This window comes from Gopherus flavomarginatus, chromosome 4, assembly GCF_025201925.1.
Source record: "Gopherus flavomarginatus isolate rGopFla2 chromosome 4, rGopFla2.mat.asm, whole genome shotgun sequence".
Taxonomy (NCBI): Eukaryota; Metazoa; Chordata; order Testudines; family Testudinidae; genus Gopherus; species Gopherus flavomarginatus.
In genome coordinates, this window is record NC_066620.1 from 193,827,446 (window position 1) to 193,845,690 (window position 18,245).

Genomic DNA, 18,245 nt, shown 5'->3' on the forward strand with positions numbered 1-18,245 from the left:
TTTACTGATCTGGTCACTCTGTTTTTGTTCCTCCACTCTCCCTTCCCTGTTTTACCTCCCCCGCCCCCTTTGCTCTTTTCCTCTCCCCTGTCGCCTGCTCCTACACTCAGGGATCCGATCTCTGATGGCAAGTGAGAGCAGAAACAAGGGCAGCAGCCTCGCTGTTGTGAAAGCGCATGCGCCTATAAAATCTGACAGTCGGGTAATTGGCAGTGCGTGCGCAGGCAGCTCCATCCAGCAAGGGAACCTTGAATTTCTCTGGGATTCCCGATCTGCAGTGCAGAGCAAAGCGGAGGAACGTGTGAAAGCAGCTGCTGGGCTCGCAGCGCGCTCCCTAAGGGGATTTAAGCCGCAGAGAGAACGGGAGAGGCAGGGACCGATTCACCATTCATCTGAATTAAATACTTCTCTCTCTCTCTCAAAATCTGCCCTTTTGAGTTTTATCCTTTGCATCAGGTGACAGCACACAACGCAAACTGTAAGTGTTCCCTTTGCTCTTGGATGCTAATTTAGGGTTCACGATGGGGTTGGAATTTCTTGCACCAATGTATCTTCTGCATGGATGCGGTGAAATGCATGGTTACAATAAAGTGCTGTCGGCTTTGCTTCATCCCGCTGTTTGCTAGAAATAAAGCATGAGGGGGCGAACATCTTGTGACAGTGAAGAGAAAGTGAGCTGTGAATTGTTTGACTGCACGATATTTAAGGATTAGGATTACTTTTCAAAGTCCGCTACAGGGTTTGACAATAGGGGGAGAGTGAGTATAACTACATATGATTTTTAAATCTATAAATAGAAACCTTTCCCTATATACATATACCTCTAGATGCAGATGGCGAAGTTCTGTTGCTGATAGAAGTGGGGGATAAAATGAGAGGGTTGTAAAGTGTCAAACTGTCTGACATCCTGTCGGTGCGGATTTCTTTTCCCCCCGAAAAGTGGCAGAAGTGTTTGCTAGTGAAAGTGGGTGAACTGGATAGGATGGAAATAGAAGGAGGCTTTTGTGCCATATGTTAGTACTTAAAAGCTTAAAGCAATGTGGTTATCTCTGCCTCTTTTTAGCGCTTACAAATTACTCGTAACAAGCAAAGTTGTGTAACATTGCTTTTCCTTTCTTAATACTTTGTGTGCATTGTTGTTTTTATTGACCAAATGAAGGGAAATTGCGTCCACAGCAATCTGCCTTTTGACCTGTTTTAAGATGAGAGACTGACTGCTATATTGATTAGGATATAAATACCAACAACATCAAAAGCAGGCATTGATCGCTCGCTTAATAATTTGCGTTTGGGCATGTTTTGCTGATAGCCGGAAGCCTTTGACATTTCTAATCACTTGAAAAGCAATAGAGAAAAGGTCATTATGTTTTCCAGTGCAAACAGACCATGCGAAAATTAAAAGGAAGATCAGTAGTCTCTGCAAGGTCATCAAACCCATTGTGAAGAGCAAATTGCTAGAGACCCTTGCGATTACTTTCTTGATAGACTTGGTTCGTGTGACAGATGTTTCTTTTACGTGGTCCACCCGTTTGTGCATCTGCAAGATATTTTCAGGAATAAGCTTTGGAATAAGCGCGTTCATCTCAATTCTTTTTTTATGTGGTAAACTGCACGGTGGATGTGCTGCGCTCCTGTTTACTTGGGAACAGAACGAGGTGAAAATGGAGGTGGGTGGAGATAACAAAAGCTGGTGTGCAATCCAAGTCATTTCCCACAGGAAGGCGTGAGAAGGAAGCAGAGGAGACGAAAGGAGAATTTCATTTCCAGAGATCAAAACAAAGGAGAGGCAAGTTGAGGCAGATCGGCAGAACTCGTGTGGGAATCGAGGCGTTTTTCTCGGTAACCCAACCAGTCAAGAAAGGAAGTTTCATAAAAGCTGCTGTCGCTTGACTGCTGTGTTCTGTGTTATTAAGAAATCTAGCATGTTTTATAGCTAAGGGACTGGGACAGGTCAATCTCTAAGGGAATTTAGGCAGGATGTCTCGACGCAGGTAGTACATACAAGGAAGAATGTGGCAAGGGCAGCAAAACGTGCCACTTAAGAATAACACGTTTTAAAATAACGAGTTAGAGAGCTAAAAGGAAACGTATCCTGGGGGTGTACCTCAAAAGTGGGAACTTCTCTTCTCCCCTCCTTCCATCCCTCCTAGTTATTTGGCCAACCTATAAGAGGCAGATTCCTGGAATTACGAAGGGAGTTTGTTAGCACATGAACAATTGTGTGTGCTCAGTACAGTTTTTTTGTCAAATTGTGCCTCATTCTGCACAGAAGGGTCATGCATAGGCTGAAATATCCAGAAAACGGGATACAGGGGACCGTTTGGTAGAAAGAAGGGGGAAGACGTTGAACACTTCTGGAAACCCCACATTGCGTAACAACAGCGGTTTAGAGCGAGATCCTTCCTCCCTCAGTATCTTAAAAGATGCTGCTAGAAATACATGCCGGTCCTTCCCTAGAGTTTCTCCCAGCCCCCAACTCCTCTCTGCACACACATAACCCCTCTGTAGCCTCTTACTAAAACACCAACAAGCACCTCTGCACCAACTTGACCTTCCCTTTATTGCCTCTGCGCATACCAGAGATCTGGTACCTGCATACCTCTCCTCCATTCTGCAGGTACCAGATCTCCCTGCAATCTCCTCTCAGCACCCACCAGACCGCCCGCATCCCTTTACCAGAACCCAGCAGCTCCCTCTTTGCAGCCTCCCCCGCCCTTTATCTCCTCTCCGCATACTGGGTCCCCACTACACTCCTTGCACACTTTCCCAGGCAGCTCCTTCTTTTCTCTTACCTGATCCCTCCTGCAGTCCCCTCTCACTATACATTGGACTTCCCCTGCAGTAATCCCCTCTGCACAGACTAGATCCCCGCGGCTCCCTCTCTGCAACCCCTTCTCTGCATACACCAGAGCGCTCTGTAGCCTTTTCTCTGCACACACGAGATCTCCACGAGAGCCCTTTTTGCACATACCAGATCATCCCCGCACCTTCTGGATCTGCAGGAATTAGACCCTCCTGGCCGTTCTCTGCACCCCACAGATTCCTCGCCGTTCCCTCCTGTACCTCCCACCCCACAAACACTACACGAGGCCCTTTCTCTTCTGCGGTTACCGGCTGCGCTTCCTTGCTTTGTCCCTGCGCCTCACAGCCCATTGACTCAGAAGCTGTTGGCGATGTGGCCCTGCGGAACGTGGTCCTGAGGCGGAGGTGACAGATGCACCTTTCTGCTCCCCAGTGATGCGGAGCTGGGGGCTGGTGTGAAGATCACGGTGGGGTGCACCGTGCACCCTAACTTTTTGTAACTGCACTGAATCCGCGGCGGTAATTGGCACGGCAAGGGGGGGGGGCTGTAAACCGATCCCGCTGGGGTCCTCCTCCACACAGGAGCTCTCCCCAGCCCCCTGCAGAGGGAGAGGATTTTTGTGACACAAGTGCCGAGGCACCAGATGCTGAGCAGCCCCGTTGCCTACTCATCAAAGTCTGTGGAAAGTCAGAGCCTGGGGTGCACCTGAAAACAGCTCCGAGCTGGGTATGTTTTGTGGGGTTGTGGAAAGCGACCTTCCTTTTACTTCTGGGCCTCAGCTTCAGAACATACAGACCGAGCACCCACCACGCCAGGTGCTCTGCGCTCTCCCAGGTGGAGGTGGAGGCTTGGCAGGTTAGTTCTTAGCCTTTTATGGAATTCTCCAGGTCAGGGTGCTCTCCCTGGCGTTCTATAAAACCCATTAACAGTGCAGAAGACAGTTGTCCTGTCCTGATGAGCAGGCTGAAAATGAATCACCGGGCAGCAGCAGCGAAGACTGATCTGTACTTTTGGCAGCTGCTGCAGAGCAGCAGCATGTGAACAGGCAGAGCAGCCTTCCAGCTGCTTCTGGCGGCTGCCTTCCAGCTTTCAGTCCCTCTCCCCCACTGCAAAAATCTTCTCCCCTCTCCAAGGTGGCCTCAAGATCCCATCTGCTACCGACAGATAATTTAAAGCTGTCGATTTCAGAATTAATTTAGAATCTAAAGATTTTATAGTAAGGCTACTGGAGGCATCCGGATATCCGATCTTTTTTAATTAAGAGGAAACCTTTTAGATAACATTATAACATTTTTTGAGGGGGGCAGTTTACAAAGATCGACCCAATTTTAATTACAAATGAAACATGATTATTTTCAGGCTTGTGATATGGCCAGTTAGTGAAATATTGAATCGATGTATGATTGCTATGCTGTTGCAAAGATTTTCATGAAGCAGATATATTAAAAGATAGAGATCCTTTCCTAATGATTTCAGTAGCCACAATGGTAACATTTTATAGCAAACATTTTTGCGGATCTGAATTCTGCTCTTGTCGTATTAAATTGCTGAGCTAGAAGCATCATCAGTGGCCTTGTATACATAAAAACAATGGATTTATTAGGCAGAATATGGTACACAACAAAATTTAGACAAACCAGAGCAACAGAAAGGTGTGAAAACAACCTGGATCTTCGTAAAATTTATTCTCACCAGTCCCCTCAAAATATATTGTTTACGCAGCAGTTTGTTTCTATGGCAAGCTCTCAGATATATACAGATATTTATACTATGGCTTCTTTGACAGTACGTGTTTTTAAAGAAAACATTTTAGCAATATCAGTTCCATTGAAAAGCCTTCTGTATTATCCATTTTAAGTCTGGGGACTGAGAGTAATTTTAATTCATACTTTTATTACTTTTCTCCTTCCATTCCCAACCTTCCCAATAAATAAATTCATAAAGTAGTCTGAGTTGCTGTCATTATCAAGAAAAAAATTAAAAATGTCTTTAATCTTCATTGCACAATACTCACCTTTTAAAAAAGGCATGCTCCTGCTCCCATTGAATTCAGTGGGAGTTCTGCTATAGACTTCAGTAGGAGCAGGGCTGTGAATATAATTGTTCTTTTGAATGGTCTTATCTTTTAAACATATACGGATATATGCCATGACATATGACTACACCTTTCATTTTTTACCTTTGTTTTTTAGAAGTTGTCTGTGTATGTGTGTGTCTGGGGGGAAGGGAGTATTGAGGTAAACCAAGTAGATTTTGGCTGCTTGGATTTTGTTTGTGCAGATGTAAGTCAGTATACATAGATCTCACATATGCATAAAAAATATATTTAATGAATGGAATAGCTACTCATAGAATAAACATCAAAATGTCTTCACACTTTACTAGTATGTTGCTTAGAAATCTATTAAGATGTTCTCTAGTTTGTTAAGCAGATTCAAAGCCTGGGTCTGTGGTAATTTGTCATGGTACTTAGCCTTTGGGTGTTTAGTTCGTCACAGTGTTATGTAACCATAGTACTCTAAAAGCAAATGTCAGAAATGTTTTCATTCCCTCTCCCCACCCCCAAACTATTTGTGTAAATCTACCAAGAAAATAAAAGGTACAACTTGACATCTTACTGTTTATATAATACAAAGTCAAATCTTGCCCTGACCAGAACTGCAAGGCAAGTTGCCTAGGTGGATGGGTACAGTGTAGGAAAGACAGTAGCAGATGAGTTTGCAGCTGTTGAAATCCTGATGCCCAGGGTAGAATTCCTATGGCTGGGCATGATAGAGGAATCACCACAGGGCTCACTTGGGTTGCTGAAAGGAGTTGGAAGTGCCTCTGTAGCATATACACTAGCTGGCTGGAGGACTAGATGTGCCTTCTAGCTAGCAGACCATATCCTCTTGAGGTCCTGGTGTGTAGACTGCATCACCTGTAGCTGTGACCTCACCTTTCTCCCTTTCGCTTTCTTAAGTGCTTTGGAGTGATCCATCCTGCTGCTTTTCTATGTACCAGCTTCACCCCCAGTATAGCAGTGGGCAGGACTTAGATCTAAGTCCATATGCTCCTTATGTGCAGAAATTTTGCTTCCATGTCATTTTAGGTATGTAAACCTAAATAAATTAAATTTTAGAACTTTCATAGAGAAATTCCTGGCCAGTAACATTATTGGTTTTTTTAAAACATATTGTCTTTGAATTTTCCCCTTATTCATTTTTGTATCTTATTCTTTCTGATCTTCCAGCTCCATTCATCAAATTTTCACTTGTTTAATTTGGGATTCTAATTTTATTATATTTTGTTTCCCTGATTAAAATCAAATCATTTATACAGAGAGAGGTAGAAAGATAGTTATAGATACAATATGCAGTATGTACATTTATCTTTTTCTCACATCCATAATAATGGACCCAACTCTGTATGCCTTAAGCAGTTGAAACTCCCTTTGATTTTAACAGGTGTTTTGGATGTGCAGAGAATGCAAGATCAGCCTTTAACCACGATTAAAATAACACCATACATTACATGTGATTTAATGAAGGAAGCTGGGCAATTATAAATTAGATTTAATGGATAAGCTTGTTTTAAACATAATTAGAATTGTAAATATCTGTCACATATCATGAAAGGTTGCAACCTTTTTTTTTTCCATTTTATCCTGTCTCTTGCCTATGATGTTTTAAAACATCTTGAGTATGGTTTTTAAACTCACTTTTTATACTTGGTTGTTTTGTTAGTGTGGACTGGACTAAATGTCTACTCTCCCCTTCCTTTTTAGAGCTTCTTAAAGGATTCCTATTGCAGAGGTCTTGCATCATGGTGACTTTTAGTCTGTCTGGTTCTTCATTTAGGCTATGGTTATTAGAGAACAGGGTTATCCCTCTGCAGAGCTCCTAACTCCAACCATCATGACTCAAATGTGGTCCTGCAGTTTGTTATGGTGCCATCAGATTATTGCACCTGCACCTTTCACTTGAGTGTCTGTTACTCCTGCATTTGTGTCTCACACAACTTCACATTCTGTTTATTTCTTTTCCCTCTTTCCACTGTAGCTTTGTTCCTTCTCTTCCTAATTTTGCATGCATCAGTTCTATTTGCTTCTTCATATTCACTCTCTCCTGCCCTCTTCACTGTTTATTTTCCTTCATTATGTTGAAAATCCATGCCCTATGCTGTAACTTCTGCACATGGCATTAGCCTAGGAGTTCTGGGTACAGCAGCAGCATAGTGAAAAGAAATGGTACGCTAGGGAAATGCAGTATACAGGAACAGCTGCAAAGATGAGGTTCTGGGCAGGATGTTACCATCGGCAAGGCATGGGAAAACACTCATGTTGCCATCTCAGTTCAAACTCTTGAGCTCATTCATGTAGAAAGGTGCTTACTATCTTTTGAAATTTCAGACTGCTGAAAAATGTCAAGAGTCTGAGAAAAAATAGGTACAATGCCCTTTAAACAGAATGAAAAACATGGGAATGAGAACGTGGCTCTCAACAACTGCTGAAATAATTGTTATTGTTTATGGAATCCAAATTCTCCAGACAGTGCTCCAAATCCATGATTAGTATTACTGTTTGATGTTATTTATTTTACATTGATAGATATTAATAATTATTATTTTAAAACTTTACAGCAAAGACAATCCTGAGGACATTTCAATCAACTTCATATCAATATGATCCACGAGATAATAACAGAAATGTGAAAAGTGAGGCAAATTGTCAATGGTGGTCTCATAGCTGGAAGACTTAGCAAAATAAATGGTGTTTAAGGAGAGAGTTGGAGGAGAGGAGAGGTGTTTTGCTCGCTAGGAAGTAGAAAGTTGTGGCAAGGGTAGGGGTGATATGATGTTCTTTTGCATTGAAAATTTTAAATTAACATACATTTAAAAATAAGTATATAAAGGTATCCAGCAATCTTTCTAGTGGAGGCTAGGGAACAGATTGTTCTAGCTAAAACAAGAAATTCACAATTGACCTCAAGTGAATAATTTTCACATAACTAGTTAGAAATAAGTAAATCTATTGTGCTAAAAAAGTCTCAGATTCTGGCCCCAGAAACATAGAAGGCAGTCATATCATGATGTCTGAATATATTTGACCATCAGTTAAACAATTCTACCCACAACAGACCCCACGTAAGTCACTCTTAGGAGCCAAGACTGTACAGAACAAGTAGAAGAATTTGTGCTGTTTGCCAAGTTCCGGTATTTGCAGGAACAAGACTTTGTTATTCTATAGCTGATGTAATTTATTGAGGTAATGGTAGCTGAATAATTTCCTTCAAGAAAAAAAATGCATTTTAAAACATACCTCTTCTGAAAGCTGTTTCTGTGATTAGAGTTAGTGTTACTGTGATTTTTAATGGATGATTAATTCAAAACAATATCAGTGTTTTCATAGAGATCCATCATAAAGTTCACTAAATACCATGGGATCCTATGAAAGGTTCGCTGATAATATTGTTATGCTCCCCCTTCTGCTCCCAATGAATTCAGTGGGAGTTTTCCCATTTATTTTAATGGGAGCAGGATTGCATACCATGTCTACATGTCATTCCCATTCAAATAGCTGGGGTTGTGTTCTCTTGTGGCAAAAAGACTGAATCACAGTGTGTGGTTTGTTAGTAGATCCTACACCTTATTTGACACTGCAATGCTCTTTCTGCCGACAAAACTCTCCTGCTTTGCCAACAAAATAAAGCCACCTCAGCGAGAGCTGTATGGCTTTTTGCAGCAAAGTTATATCGACAGAGAGTCAGTGTAGATGCTGCACTTGGTTATGCTGCTTTACATGGCCTCCAGCAGATGTCTCATAATGCCCATCCTGACCGCTGGTCAGCAGTTCGAATTCTGCTGCCCTGCACCCAGATACACAGTCTTGTGCCCCACCCCCCTTTAAAGGCCTGGGAATTTTTGAAATTCCACTTTCTCTTTGCTCAGTGTGGACAGCTCACGTTGCGTCTTCCCAGCTGACCATGGTGGCTCAGTGCAGGAAACGCTCTTCCGCTTGGAACAAACCTGAATTGTTGGAGCTGCTGGTACTGCAGGGAGAGGAGGCTGTGCAATCCAAGCTCCACTCCAGCTGTAGGAACTTCTATACCTACAATCAGATTTCTTGTGGTATGTTGGATAAGGGCTACGAATGGGACACACATCAGTGCCATGCGAAGATAAAGGAGCTGGGGCAGATGTACCAGAAGGCAAGGGAGTCAAATTGTCATTTTGGGGCTGCGCTGAAGATCTGCCGCTTCTATTAAGAGCTGGAGACCATCCTCGGCGATGACCCCACCTCCACCACCAAGAGCCCAGTGGATACTTTGACAGGGCTGGAGACTGCAGTCCGCGGACTTAACCCAGAGGATGAAGTTGTGGACAAGGAGGTTGAGTTGGGGAATGATGTGGAGCACACAGCAGAGTCGTCCGGTGGTGTGGCGAGTCAGCATTTCTTTTCCACTACGAAGAGATCTAGCCAGTCCCAGCAGTCCGTCTCTGGTGCACATAATACGGGAGAGGAGAGCTTTGGTAAGTGATCTTTTTGAGTTGATGCTGCTCGGTTATATTAGGCAGAGCTGTCCTTTGCTTTGTATATTCTAGAAGTGGGTGAAGGAATAGAAATGTACGAGACTAGCTGTGTTTGCGTGTGCTTCACATTCCACTGTGCAGATAAGCAGTGCAGCGGAACAGCATGTTAACGCACACCAAGATTTCATGGGAATCCTCCAGAGAGATCTCTAGGAAACTTTCCTGGACATACTCGTGAATCCTCTGCTGAAGATTCCTTGGCTTTGTTCCATCACTCATTTTAGGGAACTTTCCTGCACCAATCGGCAATCACTTGTGCTGGAACCAAAGCAGCACACAGGTGAGCAGCATAGGTACCTGGTCTGAAGCCACATGTGTGAAGGAGATGCACCCTTGCATCCTTGCTTACCTTCAAGAATAAGATACCGGTTTCAATGACCCTTGTCTGTGGAAAATGATGGCAGAATTTACAATATTGTCCCTAGTCACTTGCCGTGATCCCCTCAAGAAAAACACCAAGATTCTTTGCCACATCTTGACCCCACCTTCCCCTGGGCTGAACTCACCATGTTTAGGGCTTTCATCGAGCTGTGTGTTTGCCAAAGGACAGTGGGAAGCTGATTTGTATTTTTAAAAAGGTGCATTTTATTATAATGTTTTGATGCTGTGCGTGCACTAACAATCATGCTTCTGTTTATTGTTTCTTGTGCTTCTGCAGATGTGGCATTCAGGGGAGCCCCCAACACACGCGGAGCACCTCTGCCAAATAACGAAGCAACCAAGGAGGAGCAAGGAGGACATGTTTGAGAGATGCTGCAAGCCTTAGAGGCTGAAAAACAAGAATGCAGGACATGAAGAGAGACTTTAAAGAAAATGATAAAATAGACAAGTACGACAGAAGGGAGACCCAGTAGCAAATTTTAATGGTCCAGGAGCGGATGATAAAAGTGATGGAGAAGCAAATGGAGATGTTGAAGTCCCTAATCACACTTCAGGCTGAATTCATGTGTGCTTGCCTCCCCTGCAGCCAATACAGAACTGCTTTCCGTGCCCTCCCCAAACTCCTCCCACATATTCCTTGCAACTTCCCTGCCCGTCTTGGTACCCTGTTCACTCCACCCCCTTGGACAGCATCCAAAATGATAGTTGGAGTTATATACAACTATAGAGCCTACACTGCCCTTCTTTGTTATCTCCTTTCCCACCAAGCCTTTTGTGTGTGTTGTTAATTGGTATTTAATAAAAACATACTCTCTGAAAGATAACCAATCTTTATCTCCTACATACTGCCATTGCTGCTGGAATTAATACACGGTGGCAACATGATCATTTGTTGAATACAAATCATGATCAGGAATCATCAAAATTTTCATGCAAGGCAGCAAGTTAAAGCATGGCAGAGTGCTGTATAGAAAGACATTACTGGAGCTTATTGTCAAAATGGTACCTCAGAGCCTCCCTGATTCGAATAGCCCACCCCCCTTCATCCCATTGTGCCCCTCTAATAGCCCTGGTATCTGGTTGCTCAAAATCAGCTGCCAGGTGATCTGCCTCTGGGCTCCACCCCGGGAGAAACTTTTCACCCTTAGCCTCACAAATATTATGGAGTGCACAGCATGCTGCTATGACCATGGGAATATTTTCCTCATTTAGGTCTAGCCTGCCATAAAGGCAGTGCCAGTGAGCTTTTAATCTGCCACAGGCACATTCTACGGTCATTCTGCACCTGCTCAGCCTATTGTTGAAGCATTCCTTGCTGCAGTCCAGATTTCCCATATAAGGCTTCATGAGCCATGGGAGTAAGGGGTAGGCTGGGTCTCTCAGGATCGCTGTAGGCATTTCAATAACCCCTATTGGAATCTTCTGGTCTGGAAAGAAAGTCCCTGCTTGCAACTTTCTGTATAGGCCAGTTTTCCTGAAGATATGTGCGTCATTCACCTTCCCGGACCACCTTGCGTTGATGTCAGTGAAATGGCCATCGTGAGCCACAAGCACCTGCAATACCATAGAGCAGCACCCCTTTCTATTGATGTACTCTGTCACAAGATAGTCCGGAGCCAAAATTGGGATATGTGTGGCATCTATCGCTCCACTGCAGTTAGGGAATCCTATTGTTGCAAAGCCATCCACTATTTCATGCACGTTGCCAAGAATCACAGTCCTTCATAGCAGGATGTGATTAATGGCCCTGCACACTTGGGTTAACGCAGCCCCAACGGTGGACCTCCTGACTCCAAACTGATTCACAACTGTTTGTTAGCAGTCTGGAGTCACCAGCTTTCACAGGGCAATCGCCACATGCTTCTCCACCAAGAGGGCAGCTCTCATTTTGGTGCCCTTGCACCACAGTGTTGGGGCGAGCACCGCACACAGTTCCAGGAAGGTGGCTTTCCACATCTGAAAGTTCTGCAGCCACTGCTCCTCATCTCAGATCTGGATAATGATACAATCCAACCCCTCAGTACTTGTTTCCTGGGCACAAAAGCCATGGTCCACCATGTGCAGCTCCTGAATGCTAAAAGTAATCTGGAGTGCCACACAGCAGGTCAGGCACCTCTGATTCCTGTTCAGATTGGGTGTTCGTAATATACTGCCCAACCAGCTGCGATGTGTTCCTAACAGTGACCATAACAGTAGAGAGCAGTGCGGGACTCATCCTTTCAGACACTGATGGTGAGCACACAATAAACAGGGGCCATTGAAAAATACCGCAAAACTGTCAGAGGCCCATGGAATGATGGGATGGAAAAAACTGCATCATGGGACATTCAACCCATACCCATCATGCGCTTTGATCCATTCTGCCTTCCCACAGCTCTTATCTGCTGAAGGTGATGAATAACACAGTGGGATAGCTACCAACAGTGCACTGCTCTCTCTGCCAGTGTTATCTGCTGATAGAAGGAGTGTTTTGTGAACATGCACAAGTGATGCAATTATACTAGTTTTTGACTGTCTGTGTAACTTGCGTCAACAAAACTCTGTAGTGTAGCCAAGGCCAGAGTCTCTGTGACTATTTAGTGTAGGCTCTGTTTACATTAGATAAATCAATCAGTTCAATATCAATTAATGGAATTAACTTGATTATTTTAACTCTGAGGAAGTATATCTACTCTGCTGCATTGGTTTCAGCTGACATGCAGTGGTTCTTTTAAACTGCCAGTAAGGATGTCAGCTGTAATGAGGATTTTAATAATTTTTAGACTAGTTTATATAGGGGCACTACTCATCCTTTTGATGATAATGACTTTCGATCATTGCTCACTTTAAGTAGCGACCTAGAGAGAAAAGATTTTAGAGTCATAAGATTTTTAAAGTTAGAATGGACCAATGGGATCATTTACTCTTACCAGCTACGTAACACAGGCCATAGAATTTCACTCAGTGATTCCTATATCTAGCCCAATAACTTGTGGTTGAATTAGAGCATATATTTTAGAAAAAAAAATCCAGTCTTGATTTAAAGACTCCAGGTGATGGAGAATTTACCACATCCCTTAGCAATGTGTGCCAATGCTTAATTACCCTCACTGTTCAGCATTTATATCTTATTTCAAGGTTCTATATTCCATTACCAGTCCTTGACCTAGCCAGTCCCCAAAGTATTTTTTTAAAATTAAACTTAACCAGGCCACTTATTAAACACAGTCTTTGTAAAGCATCTATAACTTGATTTTGATATTTTAAGAAGTAATTACACTATGATAATGTGTTACTTGAAATTAATTATTTAATAAAGGATCAGTTCCACATACTTAATACAAACATTTTTAATCCAGAAGAAAAATTAAATTATTCTATATTAAATGGTACTGAATACAATTTAAAGGATATCTTCTTTGTGGACTTTGAGAATATCTATGTATTTAATCCAGAACAGAGTAATTTAAAATTAGAACATCTTGTTTATAAAAGTTGATAGTTCAGAACACAAGAAGTATATTTATATTCTTTTTATCAGTTATAGTTTAGATGGAATATAAAGCTACTGAAAGGCTTATAAAGAATGAAATAAGAGATATTATTTAACATAGGAGGCTTTTAGGGATTATTCCACATGGTTTTTGATGGAATGTGACAAATATGTGAAAGGGGACTAGTTTGCTAACGATTTAATTGGAGGAATTAATAAAATATAACATTAGACCATCTCAGATCTGTGTGGCTAGTCACTAGAATTAATAGGTACTAAGTATCCATTGTGGCAAACATTGCCCAGAACTTATTTTTTAGGAAGATTACTAGCTAACCAGCACATATCTGATTGGATAATGTTGTTTCATTACTTCAGAACATATACTGTATTTTGGTAAGTGGTACCAAAAATTAATTTTATACGTATATTTTTCAAATTATATACATGAGTAGAGGGACTCTTTGGGAGCTTTTTCCCTCTCTCTTGGAAAAGGCTTCTACAAGCTTTTGATACTGTCTCGCATGACCTTCTCATTAATGAAATAGGGAAATGCAGCCTAGATGGAGCTACTATAAGGTGAGTGCATAACTGGTTGGAAAACCATTCCCAGAGAGTAATTATCAATGGTTCACAGTCATGCTACAAGGGCATAATGAGTGGGGTCCTGCAGAGATCAGTTCTGGGTCCAGTTCAGTTCAATATCTTCATCAATGATTTAGATAATGGCATAGAGACTAAACTTATCAAATTTGCGGATGATACCAAACTGGGAGGGCTTGCAAGTGCTTTGGAAGACAGGATTATAATTCAAAATGATCTGGACAAACTAGAGAAATGGTCTGAAGTAAATAGGATGAAATTCAATAAGTACAAATGCAAAATACTCCACTTAGGAAGGAACAATCAATTGCACACAAACAAAATGGAAAATGACTGCTTAGCAAGGAGTACTGCGGAAAGGGATCTGGGGGTCATAGGGTACCTCAAGCTAAATATGAGTCAAGAGTGTAACACTTGTAAAAAAAGCAAACGTCATTCTGGGATGTATTAGCTGGAGTATTTGTAAGCAAGACGAGAAGTAATTCTTCTCCACTCCATGCTGATTAGGCGTCAACTGGAGTATTGTGTCCAGTTCTGGGCGCCACCTTTCGGGAAAGATGTGGACAAATTGGAGGAAGTCCAGAGAAGAGCAACAAAAATTATTAAAGGTCTAGAAAACATTACTTTTGAGGGAAGATTGAAAAAATTGGATTTGTTTAGTCTGGAAAAGAGAAGACTGAGAGGGGATATGATAACAGTTTTCAAGTACATAAAAGGTTGTTACACGGAAGAGGGAGAAAAAATTGTTCTTCTTAACCTCTTAGGATAGGACAGGAAGTAATGGCCTTACGTTGCAGCAAGGGAAGTTTAAGTTGGACATTAGGAAAAAATTCCTAACTCTCAGGGTGGTTAAGCACTGGACTAAATTGCCTAGGGAGGTTGTGGAATCTCCATCACTGGAGATTTTTAAGATCAGGTTAGACAAACACCTTTGAGGGATGGTCTTGATAATACTTACTAGTCAGGAGACTGGACTAGATGACCTCTCAAGGTCCCTTCTAGTCCTGTGATTCTAAATCTGAATTAAACACGAAACCATGGCTGCTTGGAAATAGAATCTAGTTTGAGAATTAAAACTTAAGGTAATATAATTGCTTTTTACAAGGAGAACAAAAGGGGTAAAATTTATTTTAAATATTTTTGTTCATTTGTAGCAATGTATTAGACAGATGGGGCCAAATAGTCAAATGCACATTAACTAAACTTCACATACACTTTGGCATCTGTCTGGATGTATTAGTATCCTTGGGCATGATCCAATGGCTGTTGAAGTCAAAGGAAAGTCTCTCATTGACTTCAATGGGCTTGGGATCTGGCCCCTAGCATGCATGTACATTGGGGGGTGAAAAAGTGTGCATGTAGTTTACTACACACTTTTGGCCCTTGAAGTCTGTATGACTGTCTATTTTTGATCTTTAAAAAAAGTTTATCTCATGGATTCTCAACCAGGGGATCAGTTGTCGAAAGGTCACAACCACCCTCTTTCCCATATTACTGAATAGAAAGTGCATCCCTGCTAGATGAGAAGGTGGTCCCAATATAGGAAAGGTGGAAAACCACTGACATGTCTTATTTTGCCTATCTAGGGTATTTCTAATGTGCCTACTGTATCAGTATCATATTCAAGTGCCAAAAGAAGTAGATGATAAGGATCCATTTTCCTCCTCAGATATTGTGAGTGGATCATCACTTATCTGTATTTTTTTTACATTAAAGCTTACAAGAAGAGCATCCAGATATGTGGGGATGTGCTCTGAGTATATGAAACAAGAATTGGTCTAGTTATTTAGCTCAAAGCTTTTTCTTATTTTTTAAACTGATTTTGGGGGCCAGGAACTATGTCTTCTTGTGCGAGGGGCCAGTACCTCGCACATGACAAGTGCTACTGGAATGCATATATATTAAATACATACATACATAAAATCTACATGGTTAAGAGATTAACATTACTCATTCAAGATTCCTACATAGTTACATTAAGATCTAATTCAGAATTGTCAGGATTGCCTCTGCCTCATCTCATCCCCTCTTGACCTGTACATTCTTCTGCATCTCCTCTCTTAATTGCTCCTTTTCCTTTCTCCCTGTCTCAACTACATGCCTTAAGATTCTAATCTTTTTGGATTGTCTGTTTATATGTTCTGTAAAGTACTGTGGTATGTACATTTACAGTGCTATGTAAATATTCATATATAACATGATAATATATGATATATAATCACAGTTAATAATAATATGAAAATGAAAATATATTCAAGGATTCCATGGAATTATATTAGGACAATTCATATTTGGGAGCAGTGACTAAATCCAGCTTCTCTGTAACTAAAATATATTTCAAGAGCAGGTTTTTGTTGTTGGGTTTTTTTAACAAATTGTTCTATATACTGCTGTTGTCTTCAGAAGGGCTGCTTCTGAACCAGAGTACAATGTCAGAAGTTCAGATACTACTGTGTTCTATCTGTCTACTCTATCTATACATAGTGCAGTGGGCCACTGCTGATATTGAGCTACATTCAAAAATCCTGCTCCTGCAATTTGATATGCCTGGGCCAAGATTTGCACTTGTGTGGAGTCCTAATAACTCTTGTGGGCTTCACATGAGTGCAAGAGTCTGCAGGTATAGAGCTGATGGCAGGCTCAGAGCCTGTATTCCCATTGACTTCTGCTGGAGTTCCATGTACAGAACAGTGGCAGGATATGAAGAGAAAAATAAAAGGTTTAAAATGCTATAATGATGTAGCACAACATATTATCTGTTGTTTTCATTGGCTTGGGATCAAGTGTCTGCTTGTCCGCATGTATCTACCTCTCAATACCATAGTGTTTACGTTAGTTAACTAATAAAATGCACTAATGTATGTACTTTGGTCACAAAGCACATCTTGCTCTCTTTGCACAAGAATAACCAAAGATCTCTGTTTGTAAGTTAACTGCAATTATATATGCGCTATGTTACTTTAAATTAATAGATCCTTGAAATGTTTTTTCACTGAATTTAAAATATTTATAGTATATTACTACAAGAAATTGAGAAGCAATAACCTTACCACAGTGCTGAATTTCTGCTGGGTGTAATAGAAATTCCTGATAAGTAAGTAATATATATTTGACTATCAAACACTCCATTACATTTTTGGTTTATTGTTGTTTTAGTTTTGGGAAGAGGGGAGACTTATATAGGGTAAAATTAAAATCAACAATAGAAGCAGTTTTAACTCAATCTCCTTTGACTATGTGAAAGCCTGAAAACACCCTTTTATGGTTCTGAAAACTGGGGTGATGCTGATGACTTTCAATGGGGCTTTTACTCCTTATGTCACTTAAATAATTTAGAAAATTACACTTCATGCCGTTAAACTGCCAGGTGTCGAAAACAGGGTCCTGTTACTTGTTTAACACATTTCACCTCTTATACAGTTGCACATATACTAACAGCAATATATATAAATAATTAACAATAACAATGTATTAATGTCATCTTGTCTACAGAGATAAGAGAAGATTCATGAAACTTTCAGAATAGCTTTATAAAGATAGGTCAGAGCAACAGCCAGGGATTGGAATAGCCACAATACAATATCCAGTAAATCCCCACAGTCTAATATTGTAAGCATAGATATTATTCACCAGGGCTTGAATTAAGCTGGTCTCCCTAATGTCTGAAGTGCCATGAAAAAATTAACATACTTCTGCATACTCTGTCCTCCCTCCCAGTTTATGAATTGATGTGTTTATTTGGTTCAGCTAATTCCAAAGCAGCGATTAATAACAATCTTATCTCTGTATGTAGTTTTTCCATTAAGGCAGTGGTTTTCAACCTTTTTTTCATTTGCAGACCCTTAAAACATTTTGAGGTATGGACCCCTTTGGAAATCCTAGACATAGTCTGCTGACCCCCGGAGATCCATGGACCACAGATTGGAAACCCATGTTCTGTGGTAACAACAGTCTTTCACAGACTCCTTAGACATTGCCTGTGGACCCCCAGGGGTCCACAGACCACAGGTTGAAAACCACTGCATTAAGGCATTCAGAATATCCTCATGAGATATAGCACCTGTAGAAGTAAGCAGGTTTTCTTTCCTGTTGGGCAAACAAAATTGATGGCATCTCTTTTGTTTCTGTACAACTTGGTCTCCATTTAAAAATATCCTGCTGCCTTCTCTGGTCTCAATATCTAAACAAATTAAGTGAGAGATTAAGCAAAATTTTTATTATGTATACAATACTGTATCTGTAGTAATAGTATATGTACACATACCAAAAGCAAAATACAAAATCATTGCCCTCACCAGTGTTCATACTGAAGACACAACTAGTACAATGAAATAAAATGAACACAACAGTGGGCAATGGAGTTGCATGGGTATGTTAACACACCCAGGCATAGCAGCAATGGTTGGATTCTAGGAG

General features: G+C 41.2%; 1 protein-coding gene across 2 annotated transcripts in view; it reads left to right on the plus strand.

Annotated features, from left to right (window-relative positions):
- Nucleotides 1-203: 203 nt before the first annotated feature.
- VSNL1 (visinin like 1) overlaps nucleotides 204-18,245 on the plus strand; it is a 133,928-nt gene continuing 115,886 nt past the window's right edge. The window contains exon 1 of one of the 2 annotated variants that reach the window (XM_050951043.1): nucleotides 204-478. The gene's annotated coding sequence lies outside the window, so the exon portion shown is untranslated. The remainder of the gene's footprint in view (nucleotides 479-18,245) is intronic. The other variant, XM_050951042.1, reaches the window with a different exon arrangement.